A 17,237-nucleotide genomic window follows, 5' to 3' on the forward strand; every position below is an offset into this window, starting at 1 on the left:
TTGGAGCTAATGATAGGATCCCTGACCAAATTATGGCATACACTGAGATGAACTCTATAGAGGAAAATCACTCAGCTTACTGGGACGCATTCAAGGCGTACCTGAGGGGTTGTTGCCAATCCTCTATCTCATACACCAAGAGACAAGCGGCCAAGGAGGAGGAGGACCTGGCTGCTCAAAACAAATTATTAGAACATAGATTTACCTCTGACCCATCTGAGGAAAATAGGACCCGCTGGCTACAAGCTGGGAGGCAATACCTTCTATTTTTACAAGACAAAGCCAAAAGATATGTCTTCTTCACGAACCAGAGATACTTTGAGCAGGGAAATCAGTCTAGTAGCCTATTGGCATTCCTGGTGCACCAGTCCAGTGGCTCACCTGCGGTTCTTAGGATCAGAGCTCCTAATGGTGAGATTGTCACTTCCGTCAATGACATTCTGGAGGTGTTCTTGACCTTTTACAGGCGCCTGTATGAGTCCAGACTGACTTTCTCGGGGAGGAGATCTCTGACTATCTGCGAGACCTTAGGCTTCCCAGATTAACTTCGAATCAGAGACTGGCTTTGGATGAGGTCATTAGTCTGGAGGAGATGGTGGAAGCGATGGGGGCCCTTAATAAAGGTAGGGTGTCTGGCCCTGACGGACTCCCGATTGAGATATATACTAAATATCAGCGGGAAATCGCTTCAGCCCTCCTGGAAACGGTTGGGGCTTCATTCCGGATGGGTCAGTTGCCTGACTCCTTCTATGAAGCCACTATCGTTCTATTATTGAAGCCGGATAAGGACCCCCTGGACTGTGACTCATACAGACCAGTCTCATTGCTAAATTCTGATTACAAAATACTTACAAAAATTCTGGCAACTAGGCTCAATAAAGTGATCTCCTCCATAATACATAGAGATCAGTCTGGATTCATCCCGGGTAGGAGCACGTCGGACAATCTGAGGAGGGCGCAGGTGATCTTACAGTCTGGTACAAAGCTGGATGAGGACTGGGCTCTGGTCTCATTGGATGCGGCCAAGGCCTTCGATTCTATTGAGTGTCCCTATTTGCTGGAGGTGCTGCGGGCATTTGGTTTTGGCAATAATTTCATTTGATGGGTCGAGATTATATATAAAGCACCGACGGCTAACATTTAGGTGGGTGGCGGTGTGTCTGAAACCTTCTCTCTGGGGAGGGGAACCAGGCAGGGGTGCCCCCTGTCTCCCCTCTTATTCGCTTTAGCCATGGAGCCGTTGGTGGTGCGCATTCGGGTGGACCCAGTGTACAAGGGAGTGAGGCATGGAGGGGGAGAGGAACATCTATCACTATATGCGGACGACCTGCTACTTTTTGCTTCCAATCCAGACTCCTCCATTCCTAGAGCCGTGGAGCTCATTGATCAGTTCGGGGAGTTCTCGGGCCTGGTGATAAATTGGTCAGAATCATACCTCCTATTCTTATCCCAAAGTAGAGACGATTCGGTAAGCCCATACATATGTAGAATACCGGTAGTCGACCAATTTAAGTACCTGGGGATTATACTAACGAAAAGTCCAGCGGAGATGATTGCTAGAAATGTTGCTCCTCTCCTAACACACTTCGGAGAAAAATTTAATAGGTGGAGTCAGCTTCCCCTCTCAGTGGCGGGAAGGATTAATCTCCTCAAAATGATAGTACAACCGAAGTGTCTTTATATTACCCAACATATATTTGTACAGATTCCCCGGTCCTTTTTTCGCTCCATGGACTCCTTAATGATTACTTTTGTCTGGGGCTCCTCTAGGTCTAAAATCCAACTGGCTAAACTGCAAAGGCCTAAAGATCTGGGGGGTATGGCCCTTCCCGATCTATATTTATATTATTTAGCTGGACAGTTGAAATATCTGGGTCACTGGACATTGCTTGGCGCGGGTTGCTCCCCGGAGGGATTTTTGGTGGAACTTACGGGTGTGGATCTCCTATGGCCCCTATTATCAGATTATAAGCGAGCCCCTGAGGGCCGAATTCTTCCAATTCACAAACTGGGGGCCAGGATTTGGAAGGAAGCTAAAGCCATCTTTGGATTCCATGATGTGCCTATTGAGACTCCTTTATGGGGTAACTTGGACCTCCATTTCTGTGGATTGCCGGGCTTTGGGGAGTGGAGGAGTCGCGGAATAGTCTCCCTGGGCTCAATAGTCCGTGATAATGAGCTCGGCCCCTTTGCGCAACTGCAGGTGGAGTATGATTTGCCAGATTCCCATGGGTTCAAGTACCTCCAGGTCAGACATGCTTTCCGGGCTCAATTCTCTGGTCGTGGAGTTAGATTCTCTTCATTCACGATAATTGGAATCATTAGATCACAGGGCCCTGGGGGTCTTATCTCCAAATTATATTCATCCCTTATTCGGGCCAAGGCCATGAACAATCCTCTTTCCGTTTTGGGGAAGTGGAAAGCCAAGATTCCTGAGTTAGACGATATAGCTTGGGATGACATAGTCGAATCCCACACCTTGGTATCTCCTGCAATTAACAATTGACTCATTCAACTATACATTATCCACCAGAGCTATATCACTCCTGTAAGACTAAATAAAATGAACAACACGGTTGGGGACGGGTGCCTGAGGTGTGGAAGAGATGGTGCAGATTTTTGGCATATGATATTGGAATGTCATTTTGTCTACTCCTATTGGAGGGATGTTACAATTGCACTCTCCTCGATACTAGGGAAAGTGGTCCCTATGAGTCCGATCCTTTGTTTGTTTGGAGTGTTGAATGCTAACTCCTGGTCCCAATCCGAGAAATTGCTATTAAAGAGGGTCCTGTTCCTGGCCCGAAAGGGCATAATACTAAATTGGATGAACCCTCGCCCTCCTTCTAAAGCTTCTTGGATCGCCCTTGTGAATGCCATAATCCCTCTAGAACAATTTGTGTTCAAGAACAGGGGCTCTCTAAATAAATTTGAGAACATTTGGGGCGGGTGGTTGAGATCGCCCTTGACAGGGGGTTCGCCCAGTTCCCTGGATACAAATTTACACGCCCTTTTGTCTTAAAATCCTCTCTCTGTTATGACACGCACTCGGGCATGGGAATCCTATGGGATGTATCGGTTTACATGCTAGTGGTGTGACACGGTCCCCAGCATTAGATAACAATATGCCTTGTCTATATGGTAATCTATTTTTTGGATATAACCTGTGATTGTATACATTTACACCATCAAATGTTCACCTTTTATCTTCTATGTACAAATTGCTGAGTTGATTGCTGATACTATGTCATACTTATCCTACAATAAAACGAGTTTAAAATAAAAAAATGATATGCACGGTGAATGTAAATAATTATTTATATAACATAATGACTCAAAACCCTTATATCCTAAAGGTTCAAGAAATGTTCAAATGCGTGTTAGTGCCATTTCCTATAATAAATATAGCCTGCCAAACTATACTCTTGAGAAACGTGTCACAGAATCTTATAATAGCACCAGGAAAAAATGTTCTTGTTACGTTTTCAGGCATTTGAAGTCATGTTATAAAATATCATGTTTATCCACACAGTATCAGTCTTTTCTGGTTCATATTACGCCCCATTAACCAGTACGGAAACATGATTTCCTGTTATGTTACATGATCAATGGCAATTCAAATCAAAGCAGTGATCTTATGGAAAAGTGTTTACGCAAACATAATATGCACATTATCCATGTTGTTACCAAAAATGATACAAATAATAAAAAGGTGATATTTGTAGATGTGTACACATACATTAATGTAAACCTTAGAATAAACTGCATTCAATTGTGAATTATAAAAATAAATATTTTTCATAATAAAGAGCTATTTCACTAGACGCAAACTTTCAGTAGAAGATACCCACGCAAGAACAATATATGAGCCCCTTGCCCAAATCTATCTAATAATTCATAAGTTATTCTTGAATTGTATTCTTGAAATGTATTATATACAATAAAACAGACAGTGGGAAATTGTTTTCAGGCTATGACTCCATGACATTGGCTATTGTATATTAAAGGGGATATCCGGCTTAATATGCACTATTGGGCTACATTGGGGCAGTTAAGTAGATAGTGACTACTTACCTGCCCTGCTGTCAGCCCCTCTCCCCCGGGTCAGAGCAGTCATGTGACCCTCCTGCCGTGATTTTGCTGCTTCCTGTGACGTCACGACGACAGGGCAGGAACTTATGCTCTCATTGTAGACAGGCATCACAGGAGGCGTCATGTAGCTCCCTGCTGGGCAGGTACATGGTGCTTGAGTCCCCGCCCCCTTTCTCTGCACCCTTCCACACATTTCCCCGCACCCTCCCCACATTCCTACTCTCCCACGCCACTGCTGTGGGGCCTGTAAGCTGGGGGGAGGGGCTTGGTGGCGGCTGCTTGCGATCTCGGTCCCCTACTCAGGATCGCACTTCAAATGTATCAGCATCACAGATGGCGATACACTTCACAGCAATGATGCGAGGCAGCTCTGCGCTGCTTCTTATCACTGTCCCGCTGTCTGCTCTGACAGTTCAGCAGGGCGGTGATGTCACTACTGTGCTGATATGTCCAGATCAGACAGCGGGCGAACGAGGAAAAGTAAGTATGTGTGTATTTCCTAAATGGTGGTGGGGTGTAGGGCTGCAGAGCGACATGGGTGGCTGCAGAGCGACATGGGGGGGCTGCATAGAGATGTATGAGGGGGTGCAGAGCAACATGGGGGGCTGTAGAGCAATGTGTGGGGGCTGCAGAGCAACATGGAGGGGCTGTAGAGCGATGTGTGGGGGGCTGCAGTGTGACATGGGGGCTGCAGAGAGACATGGGGGGCTGCAGAGCGATGTTTGTGGGGTGCAGAGTGAAATGGGAGGGGTGTAGAGCGATGTGGGGGGGTGCAGAGCGACGTGTGGGGGGGCTGCAGAGCGATGTGTGAGGGAATGCAGAGTGACATGGCGGGCTACAAAGCAACATGTGGGGGGTGCAGAGCGTTGTGTGGGGGGTGCAGAGAACCGTGTGGAGGCGTGTGGAGAGACCTATGTGGTGGGGGTGCAGAACCCTATGTGGTGGGGTCTGCAGAGCAATATGTGGTGGGGGTGTGTAGTGCCCCTGAACCCATCAGGAGCTACAAGGTACTACATCCTGTCAAAGATGCAGGACCTACCCCCTGGAAGCCCAGTGCCGGTAACACCAAAACATACTATAATCCCAGTTTTTCCCCATCCCTAAGGACTGGTGACAGACTAGAGTTGGACCCAATGGATGGCCACACAGGGGTGGAGCTGATCCAGTCCACTAGATGACAACCAGGTGGGAGGGGGCAGACAGTCAGTAGAGTGAGTAGAGTAGAGTAAGTGGAAGTGTGAGAGGAGACGGATGTAACCGCATTAACGGGACTGTGTGATGGTGACCTGAGGGCCCAGGCATGTGGTTGCCAGTGGAGTACTCCCGGAACCATAGCACCGACGGGATACAGAGCCCTAGGTCAGGCAAACGCTCCAGGCAGACCTGATAAAAATCTGCACAGTGAGGGGACCATCCAGGACCTCACTGACCATAAAGTCCGGGGCACCAGCAGTGACAAAAGAACCAGGGACCGGAACAGAACACAGACTCTACAGGGTTCAAACTGCCGCCGTACGAACTAAAGACTGAGAGACAACTAGGAGGGGACCCCCAGATGCTCCAAGCCACGGGGACCCACCAACTTGAGAAGGGTACAGGGGAAAGAAGCCACCAGGTCACTAAACCAGCACTGGGACTAAGGGAACCAGCGGTGAACACCAGCCTTCCTCCGGGTACCGATTATCAAGCTGTCATGAGTAAGAACCCAGTTACACTGCAATCCCTTGTATGGCCTACCTTCTTTCTGCGCTTAACTATCACCTACCCCCCTGGGGCCCCGGCCCTTCTTGCGGAGGGCCCAACATCCAGGCTGCCACCAACATCAGCCCCAGTGGAGAGAAACTGTGAAGCGGTGATTCCATCACCATAACCGCAACCCGCAAGTGGCGTCACAATACAAACGTTATAAATACTCCCCTGTACATAACCCCCTTTAAGCGATGCCCAGTGTCACGGAGCCGGGCAATGACCACCCAGTGTACTGTCACCGTAAATATACGGCCCGGGACCGAGTACCCATAGCCTTGGGGTGGTACAGGTGCAGAGCCCTATGTGGTGGGGGTGCAGTGCCCTATGTAGTGGGGGTGCAGAGCCTTATGCGGTGGGGTGCAGAACCTTATGTGGTGGGGTCTGCAGAGCCCTATGTGGTGGGGGTGCAGAACCCTATGTGGTGAGGGTGCAGAACCCTTTGTGGTGGGGGTTCAGAGCTGAGAGGACAGTGCTGGGGCAGAATACTGACAGCCAATGAATGTGCAGAGGGCAGGGCTGGACAGTGAGGCCAGGCAGTGCCAGCTCTGACTGTGAAGTGTGCACAGGAAAATGTCATGTTTGCTTGAGCTGCATGTAAACAAAGTGCATGCAAACAATAAAGAGATAATTCAAGAGGAACAAAAGTTAGAAAACAAAAAAAAAAGTTAGGGGTGTTTTATATGACAATACAGCACAGATTAGCTTAAAACATTTTTTTATGTCGGACAACTCCTTTAATGCAGATCAGCCGGTTTCAAATGAAAATCTACATATATATACAGTATAATTAAATAGATTAAATGAGACCTGATTAGGCTGGTACACTGATTTTGAAAATACATGTTTAGGGATGAGCGCATCTGAACAGTTAGGTTCGAGGTTCATACTGGACACCTAGTGTTCGGGGCTCAAACTCAAACGTGGACTTTTCATGGAAGGCCGTGTCCCAGTATGGAGATCAGGTGCGGTTTGGATGATGAATAAAGTTAGATGAAAAACTGCAGCACAACCAATCAACAAGCTTTACGGCATGGGGAACGTGCCAATACATTGCTGTGAACAAAATAAAAAAAAAACACAAAAACGGCTTGGCATCCCCCCTATTTTTGATAACCAGCGGAGGCAAAGCAGACAGATGCGAGCATCAGCCCTCAGCTGTCTGCTTTACCTTGGATGGTTATCAAAAACAGAGGAGACCCCCCACCGCTTTTTTAAATTATTTATTTAAATAATAAAAACAAACAAAACAACAGGGGGTTTCCCTACTTTTAATAACCAGCCAAAGTAAAGAAGACAGCTGAGTGCTGCTGCCTGCAGCTGTCTGCTTTACCTACACTAGCTATCAAAAATAGGGGGAACCCAAAGCTGCTATTTGGCCCTTCCCAGCCTAAAATTAGCAGACCGCAGCCGCCCCATAATTGTTACATACATTGGATGCGCCAATTCTGCCGCTTTGCCCAGCTCTTCCCAATTGCCCTAGTGCAGTGGTAATTGAGATATTATTTTTGGGGTTGATGAAAACTGTGAATTGACAGCTGGCATCAAGCCCAGGGGTTAGTAATGGATAGTCAGCTATCAGGTACCCTCATTACTAATCCAGTTAGTGTACAGTTAAAAACACAGATATACAGAAAAAAATTTTGGGTCTGCTGCTGACCACAACTGACCTATGGATCCTCATTCTCATAACATTCTGAGAATGAGGCTTAATAGGATTTGATGGACATCATGGGATATTACACCATTTGATTAAGTCGGAACTTCGAGGATTTCTTTTTAACCAACAAATTGGTAAAAGATAGTATGACAGAGTCTTTATTGACCATTGGATTATATTGTAACTTCGAGGATTTTTTAAAATTAATACATTGGAGAATGAGGGAGTGTGGGAGAATCTTTATTCAAATAATTTATTTATTCCTGTGTGTGTATGTGTTTTTGAACTATACACTTATTGGATTAGTTATGGAAGTTTCTGAAGGACGATTTTCCACTACTAACCCCCTTGGCTTGATGCCAGCTGCCAATTCACAGCTGACATCAACCCCAAAGGTGGCACCTGATTGTCACTGTATCTGTGCAAAAAGCAGGGCAAAGCGCTAGAATTAGCACAGCTAATGAATGCACCATTTCTGGGGTGGCTGTGGGCTGCTATTTTTAGGCTGGGAAGGGCCAAATAACCATGACCAGTGCTGGTAAAGCCCTCAGCTGCTTTATTTACCTGCACTGGTTATCAAATATAGAGCGCACATTATTTTTGTTTTTTAATTCCCTATCAACATTTGTTTGCAGGGCAATTGTCCCACTCCTACCCCCATTTTGCTTCCTTTTGTAGCCCACTAGCCCTATGACCATTTTACAGCACCAAAGTTAGGGTCCATATTGAAATTTATGAGGTTCAGGGTCTGGGGTCAAGTTCAAGTCAAATCCCAGTCCCGAATGGAACTTTTAATTAATGTCCTGCCGAACAAAGCAAACCTGAACATCCATGTGTCCGCTCATCCCTATCCATGTTGGAATGACTTTATTTTTATTTTTCCTTTATTTCTTTTTTTTTATTTCCTGACTCCAATCATTAGCCAGAGTTCCTTGAGAACTCTGGGCCCGGGACTCTGATACTTCTGAAACCGCAGGGATCCAGACTTTTACAGCCTTCACTAATGCTGAACACTGTATTTCGTAAAACATGAAATGAAATATCAAAGATGATAATACAACGGACAAAACTATGAATCTATAAATGCAACACTTTTGTTTTTGCTCCCATTTTTCATAAGCTTGACACAAAGATCCAAGACTTTTTCTGTGTACAAAAAAGCCTTTTTTTCTCAAATATTGTTCACAAATTTGTCTAAATCTGTATTAGTGAGCACTTCTTTGCTGAGATAATCTGGGTGGCTGGTTTCAGACCATCTTGGAGGTGAATATGCTGGGTGTTGAGGTTCTGGATTGCTGTGGTCTGCGGTTGTGAGGGCAGTTGGATTATGGTAGAGAAATGAACATTCAATTCATGGCCAACAGCTCTGGTGGACATTTCTGCTGTCAGCATGACAATTGCTCGTTCCCTCAAAACTTGTCACATCTGTGGCATTGTGCTGTGTAATAAAACTGCACATTTTAAAGTGGCTGTTTATTTTGGCCAGGCTAAGGCACACCTGTGCAATAATCATGCTGTCTAATCAGCATCTAGATATGCCACATATGTGAGGTGGATAGATTATCTCGGCAAATGAAGAGTTCTCACTAACACAGATTTAAGGCCACCTTACACACAGCGACATCGCTAGCGATGTCGCTGCCGATTGCACCCGCCCCCATCGTTTGTGCGTCACAGGCAAATCACTGCCCGTGGCGCACAATATCGTTAGTCCCCATCACACATTCTTACCTGCCTAGCGACGTCGCTGACGCCAGTGAACTGCCTCTTTTCTAAGGGGGCAGTTCGTGCAGCGTCACAGCGACGTCACATGGCAGGCGGCCAATAGAAGCAAAGGGGCGGAGAGCAGCCGAAGGAAAGACACACCCACCTCGTTGCCGGAGGACGCAGGTACGGTGCTGTTCGTCGTTCCTGGGGTGTCACACGTAGCGATGTGTGCTGCCTCAGGAACGACGAACAACCTGCGTCCAAAAGCAGCAATGATATTTGAGATTAGAACGACGAGTCAACAATCAGCGATTTGGTGAGGAGTTTACATCGTTAGCGGTCGCTCGTAAGTGTCACACGCAATGACGTCACTAACGAGGCCGGATGTGTGTCACGAATTCCGTGAACCCAACAACATCTCGTTAGCGATGTTGTTGCATGTAAAGTGCCCTTTAGTCAATTTTGTGAACAATTATTGAGAATAAATGGTCTTCAGTGTACATAGAAAAAGTCTTAGATCTTTGAGCTCAGCTCATGGAAACTTGTAGCAAAAACAAACGTGTAGCGTTTATAGTTTTGTTTTGTGTAATAACTTACTGGAGTTCTGATAGATATTGCCTGCCAGCGATTCTTCCTACTCCAGAGATGTCACATTCTGTATCACACAGGTAGAAGAGAAGACCGGGTTTATGCCGCGCTAAAAACCACTGATGCGTGTAAATTAAAAGATTTCCTTTTTATTGGACAGTTCCTACGCGTTTCAGAGACATCCGTCTCCTTCCTCAGGAAAAGAAATCATATTACAGCAAGGCCGCTTGGACCTATATATAAGGAGCAAACAGCCATGTATGCATTAAGGACTGCCTGTATGACTCAGAGCTGATGACTCAGAGCCACATGGTAAAGAAAAAAAAAAAAAGGAAAGATGAACAATCGTGAATAACAGAAAAAAGTGTCTGAAACAGCATGATCCCAAGAAACATGGATAATAAGGGAACACTGAAAAAATAAAAAATAAATAAATGAATGAATAAAGACATGAAAACACTTGTTCCTCGTGTTAGTTAATAAAGCCAGGGGGCTAGAGATGTGAGGGATGTGTTTAAGATGGTGTGCAAACCTATGGAGTATAGGTGAATATACTGGTGTTTAGTCCTCTACTCTACATGGGGATACAGAGATTGTGAGTGAAAATTCAAAACAATGTGTAAAAAAGTATATATATCTAACTATATATGGGGATACAGCGATCGTGAGTGAATATCCAGAGGGACGTGAAAAAAATCTTTTTACATTTACAGTGCCTACAAGTAGTATTCAACCCCCTGCAGATTTAGCAGGTTTGATAAGATGCTAATAAGTTAGAGCCTGCAAACTTCAAACAAGAGCAGGATTTATTAACAGATGCATAAATCTTACAAACCTACAAGTTATGTTGCTCAGTTAAATTTTAATACATTTTCAACATAAAAGTGTGGGTCAATTATTATTCAACCCCTAGGTTTAATATTTTGTGGAATAACCCTTGTTTGCAATTACAGCTAATAATCGTCTTTTATAAGACCTAATCAGGCCGGCACAGGTCTCTGGAGTTATCTTGGCCCACTCCTCCATGCAGATCTTCTCCAAGTTATCTAGGTTCTTTGGGTGTCTCATGTGGACTTTAATCTTGAGCTCCTTCCACAAGTTTTCAATTGGGTTAAGGTCAGGAGACTGACTAGGCCACTGCAACACCTTGAATTTTTCCCTCTTGAACCAGGCCTTGGTTTTCTTGGCTGTGTGCTTTGGGTCGTTGTCTTGTTGGAACATGAAATGACGACCCATCTTAAGATCCTTGATGGAGGAGCAGAGGTTCTTGGCCAAAATCTCCAGGTAGGCCGTGCTATCCATCTTCCCATGGATGCGGACCAGATGGCCAGGCCCCTTGGCTGAGAAACAGCCCCACAGCATGATGCTGCCACCACCATGCTTGACTGTAGGGATGGTATTCTTGGGGTCGTATGCAGTGCCATCCAGTCTCCAAACGTCACGTGTGTGGTTGGCACCAAAGATCTCGATCTTGGTCTCATCAGACCAGAGAACCTTGAACCAGTCTGTCTCAGAGTCCTCCAAGTGATCATGAGCAAACTGTAGACGAGCCTTGACATGACGCTTTAAAAGTAAAGGTACCTTACGGGCTCGTCTGGAACGGAGACCATTGCGGTGGAGTACGTTACTTATGGTATTGACTGAAACCAATGTCCCCACTGCCATGAGATCTTCCCGGAGCTCCTTCCTTGTTGTCCTTGGGTTAGCCTTGACTCTTCGGACAAGCCTGGCCTCGGCACGGGTGGAAACTTTCAAAGGCTGTCCAGGCCGTGGAAGGCTAACAGTAGTTCCATAAGCCTTCCACTTCCGGATGATGCTCCCAACAGTGGAGACAGGTAGGCCCAACTCCTTGGAAAGGGTTTTGTACCCCTTGCCAGCCTTGTGACCCTCCACGATCTTGTCTCTGATGGCCTTGGAATGCTCCTTTGTCTTTCCCATGTTGACCAAGTATGAGTGCTGTTCACAAGTTTGGGGAGGGTCTTAATTAGTCAGAAAAGGCTGGAAAAAGAGATAATTAATCCAAACATGTGAAGCTCATTGTTCTTTGTGCCTGAAATACTTCTTAATACTTTAGGGGAACCAAACAGAATTCTTGTGGTTTGAGGGGTTGAATAATAAATGACCCTCTGAATATACTTTTCACAATTTAAAAAAAAAAATAAAAAAAATAAATAACATTCTTTTTTGCTGCAGTGCATTTCACACTTCCAGGCTGATCTACAGTCCAAATGTCACAATGCCAAGTTAATTCCGAATGTGTAAACCTGCTAAATCTGCAGGGGGTTGAATACTATTTGTAGGCACTGTATTTATTTACATATATATAAAACTATAAAGAATGAGTAATAGAACTGCAAGGACACTGCGATTGAAAATTATTTTGATTAAAAATGTTATAATGTCTGACAATGACAAAAAAGCGGGCTCAGTGAGGAAACCACTAAAAAGAGGGGGGACATTTATATATAAAAATGACGTCCAGGGATTTTTACTTTCTAATGCTTAGTATGCATTCTAATTTTGTAAAGGAGACAGGCTCCGATAATAAGTGAGTGCAGAAAAAAAAAAAACTAGGGCACCTGCACGATAGAGGTGATACAAGTTCAAGGAAACGAGGGGTGACCAGGGTTCACTACCGTGCGAACCAGATACAATGAGATACAATGCGCTTGCGCTAGACAAGCAGAAAAGGAGGTTTTGTCAATCTAGCGGCAATGAGTGCAAAAAGTGCAGAAAGACGGCAAAAAAAAAAGGTGTACCAGATGCATATAGCAGTCATTTGCATGAAGAATAAGAGTATTAACGAGAGATGGAGGAACATAGGGGACGAATACAGAAACGCAATAGAAATAAATAATAAATGGTAAAACAATAAGACTATACTTATTGTAGATATATATAGGACAGTGTCAATTTAAAAATTACTACATGGTTTTAAAATTATAAATATAAATACAATATTAATTCAATAAAACACAATACATAAGTAAAAAGTTTGTTAGCACTAGATATAAAAACAACGGCCAAGCCACTATATAAAACCAGATAAAAGGGTACTTCATAACTGATGGGGGATAAAAACGAATTAATAAAACAAGTCAGTGACCTCATTTAGACCAAAGGGTTTTAATGTATTTAGTTTGTTGATCCAAAAGGTCTCCTTTCTGCTCAGGGTTTCCATTCTATTGGGGGCATTTGGGGCTATCTGCTCTATTGGTGTAATATTAAAAACCATCCCCTTATTGTGTTTCAGAGCGCAATGCTTAGAGAGTCCGTGGAGCATATAGCCTATCTTCACATTGTGCCTATGTGAATTTAGCCTATTGTGGAGGGCCTGATTCGTCCTTCCTACATATTGTTTCCCGCACACACAGTCTACAAAATATATAACAAAGTCCGACTGGCATGTTAAACGACTTCTGATGGGGAAATTTTCTGAGCCCCCCCTGAGAGCAGAAAGTGGTCCTTTTGTGGCAAATACTTTTACAACAGAGACAATTTTTGAGACCGCATCTATAGGAGCCAATTATGGTAGCTGTTTTTTTCATCAGCAGAGGTGCTTTTAACCTGCTGGGAGCAATAATATTCTTGATGGTCAGCGCCCTTCTAAAAGTAACCCCTGGGCGAGCAGGATGGGGTCACTTAGTAATATCCCCCAGTGTCTGGAGAAAATATTTCTAATGGTTACATTGTCACTGCTGTAAGTAGTGATGAAGTTAGCAGATTCTAATATTCACCATCACCTTGGACTTTTTTGTTTCTCATATTTTCTTGACAACGACAGCAGAATCCCACAACCCCAAAAAGATTTTTTAGTGGAGGGAATGAGCTTCATTCTCAATAATATTTTTTTCACTTTTGATGGCAATCTGTATCACCAGTGCCTTGGCACAGCCATGGGCTCGAAAGCACCTTGTTCATACGCAAATTTAATTATGGTGGTCTTTGAATTATTACACATCGAAAATGGGATTTTTGATAGCAGCATCATAGTCTACAAAAGATTTATAGATGATCTGTTCATCATCTGGGATAGTAAACATAATAATTTAGAATCCTTCCTCAGCACCCTAAATAATAATGATTGGGGCTTGCAATTTGCCCCCACTGTGCATGAAAAGGAGATACACTTCCTGGACCTCACCATATTTCATCAAGACCACAAAATTCTTACAAAAACTTTCTTTAAGAAAGTAGATGCGAACAGTTACATTCACAATCACAGTGAACACTATGCTAAGTGGTTGCACAACATCCCCATAAATCAGTATAAACAGATTAGAAGGAATTGTACCTTAGATGCTGATTTTAAAGAACAGGTTGGGATTTTGAGGGATCGCTTCATTGAGAAGGACTTCCCCAGGTCTTTGATGAAAAAAGCTTACCTAGAGACAGCCAAATTGAAACAAACAGATATGCTGAAAACCAAAAAGACCGCATCTATCTCGGGTACAAGAGGGATTATTAATGCTGCTGGAAAGGGCGATTTTTCTGCTAACTTCATCACTACTTACAGCAGTGACATTGTAACCATTAGAAATATTTTCTCCAGACACTGGGGGATATTACTAAGTGACCCCATCCTTAGAAATATGTTACCTGCTCGCCCAGTGGTTACTTTTAGAAGGGCGCCGACCATCAAGAATATTATAGATCCCAGCAGGTTAAAAGCACCTTTGCTGATGAAAAAAACAGCTACCATAATTGGCTCCTATAGATGCGGTCTCAAAAATTGTCTCTGTTGTAAAAGTATTTGCCACAAAAGGACCACTTTCTGCTCTCAGGGGGGGCTCAGAAAATTTCCCCATCAGAAGTCGTTTAACATGCCAGTCGGACTTTGTTATATATTTAGTAGACTGTGTGTGCGGGAAACAATATGTAGGAAGGACGAGTCAGGCCCTCCACAATAGGCTAAATTCACATAGGCACAATGTGAAGATAGGCTATATGCTCCACGCACTCTCTAAGCATTGCGCTCTGAAACACAATAAGGGGATGGTTTTTAATATTACACCAATAGAGCAGATAGCCCCAAATGCCCCCAATAGAATGGAAACCCTGAGCAGAAAGGAGACCTTTTGGATCAACAAACTAAATACATTAAAACCCTTTGGTCTAAATGAGGTCACTGACTTGTTTTATTAATTCGTTTTTATCCCCCATCAGTTATGAAGTACCCTTTTATCTGGTTTTATATAGTGGCTTGGCCGTTGTTTTTATATCTAGTGCTAACAAACTTTTTACTTATTTATTGTGTTTTATTGAATTAATATTGTATTTATATTTATAATTTGAAAACCATGTAGTAATTTTTAAATTGACACTGTCCTATATATATCTACAATAAGTATAGTCTTATTGTTTTACCATTTATTATTTATTTCTATTGCGTTTCTGTATTCGTCCCCTATGTTCCTCCATCTCTCGTTAATACTCTTATTCTTCATGCAAATGACTGCTATATGCACCTGGTACACCTTTTTTTTTTTTTGCTGTCTTTCTGCACTTTTTGCACTCATTGCCGCTAGATTGACAAAACCTCCTTTTCTGCTTGTCTAGCGCAAGCGCATTGTATCTGGTTCGCATGGTAGTGAACTCTGGTCACCCCTCGTTTCCTTGAACTTGTATCACGTCTATCGTGCAGGTGCCCTAGTTTTTTTTTTTGTTGTTTTTTTTTCTGCACTCACTTATTATCGGAGCCTGTCTCCTTTACAAAATTAGAATGCATACTAAGCATTAGAAAGTAAAAATCCCTGGACGTCATTTTTATATATAAATGTCCCCCCTCTTTTTAGTGGTTTCCTCACTGAGCCCGCTTTTTTTGTCATTGTCAGACATTATCAAATTTTTAATCAAAATAATTTTCAATCGCAGTGTCCTTGCAGTTCTATTACTCATTCTTTATAGTTTTATATATATGTAAATAAATAAATATAAAAAGATTTTTTTCACGTCCCTCTGGATATTCACTCACGATCGCTGTATCCCCATATATAGTTAGATATATATACTTTTTTACACATTGTTTTGAATAGTATATTCACCTATACTCCATAGGTTTGCACACCATCTTAAACACATCCCTCGCATCTCTAGCCCCCTGGCTTTATTAAATAACACGAGGAACAAGTGTTTTCATGTCTTTATTCATTCATTTATTTATTTTTCATTTTTTCAGTGTTCCCTTTGTTGGAATTATCCATGTTTCTTGGGATCATGCTGTTTCAGACACTTTTTTCTGTTATTCACGATTGTTCATCTTTCCTTTTTTTTCTTCTTTTTTTTTTTTTTCTTCTTTACCATGTGGCTCTGAGTCATCAGCTCTGAGTCATACAAGCAGTCCTTAATGCATACATGGCTGTTTGCTCCTTATATATAGGTCCAAGCGGCCTTGCTGTAATATGATTTCCTTTCCTGAGGAAGGAGACGGATGTCTCTGAAACGCGTAGGAACTGTCCAATAAAAAGGAAATCTTTTAATTTACACGCATCAGTGGTTTTTAGCGCGGCATAAACCCGGTCTTCTCTTCTACCTGTGTGATACAAAATTCCTCTCCCGGGGCTGCGACTAAACCACCGGGCACTCACAGGCTATCATAAGGGGTTGTGACTGGCACAACCTCACCAGGTGAGTGCTTCTTTGTCTTGTCTGTCCACCCTCATACCGGGTAAGACCCTATTGTGCTTTTTTCCCCTTTACAGTTTTACAAGGAGATGTCACATTGACAGAGCTGCTTCTTCTCTTTTGCTCAGCTCTGTCAACACGGCATCTCTGCCAATGTCATGCTGATTGACAGCCGGCTACCCGCTGCCTAATTTCGGGGAACTAGCTATCAATCAGCATGGTATCCGCAGTGACGCCCTGCTGACGGAGCAGAGCAAAAGAGGAAGAGATATTCTGTTGATGTGAATCTAAAGAAGCAAAAAAATCAATGCATAAATCGGCAGAGATCATCGCCAGGCAGAATAAGTTAATAGTTAGCAACTATTTACTGGAAAGTTCTTAACTCAATAGGGAAAACAAAGTCCCTGATAACCCCTTAAGAAAAAGCATAAGCAACTGTGGTTTAAAGTGGGTATTTACAGGACCACAAGACCTAGGCATCACTTAAAGAGCATGTAATTCTTTATTAGATATACATACAGCCTTTTCCAAGTACTTGATCTCCCAGAGACAGGTTCATGGTGTGGTGAATATTCCAGTTTCCCAATTTTTACCTTGTATAAACTAAGCTTTACTGTAAATACAGTAAATTCTTCCTCCACATGATATCTTATTATGTCTAAAGACATGAAATTACATTTTTAACATGTTCACTATCATTATTCATTTACTCAGTACCCTATGTAGAGTAAGAACGTTCACAAACACAGCAACATTTCAGGTTGTCAATAAACCAGTAAAAGATTGTAGCGGTAAACTTAACTGAGCCATTATTACAGAC

The sequence above is a fragment of the Anomaloglossus baeobatrachus genome, chromosome 2, assembly GCF_048569485.1.
Source record: "Anomaloglossus baeobatrachus isolate aAnoBae1 chromosome 2, aAnoBae1.hap1, whole genome shotgun sequence".
In the NCBI taxonomy this organism is placed as follows: domain Eukaryota; kingdom Metazoa; phylum Chordata; class Amphibia; order Anura; family Aromobatidae; genus Anomaloglossus; species Anomaloglossus baeobatrachus.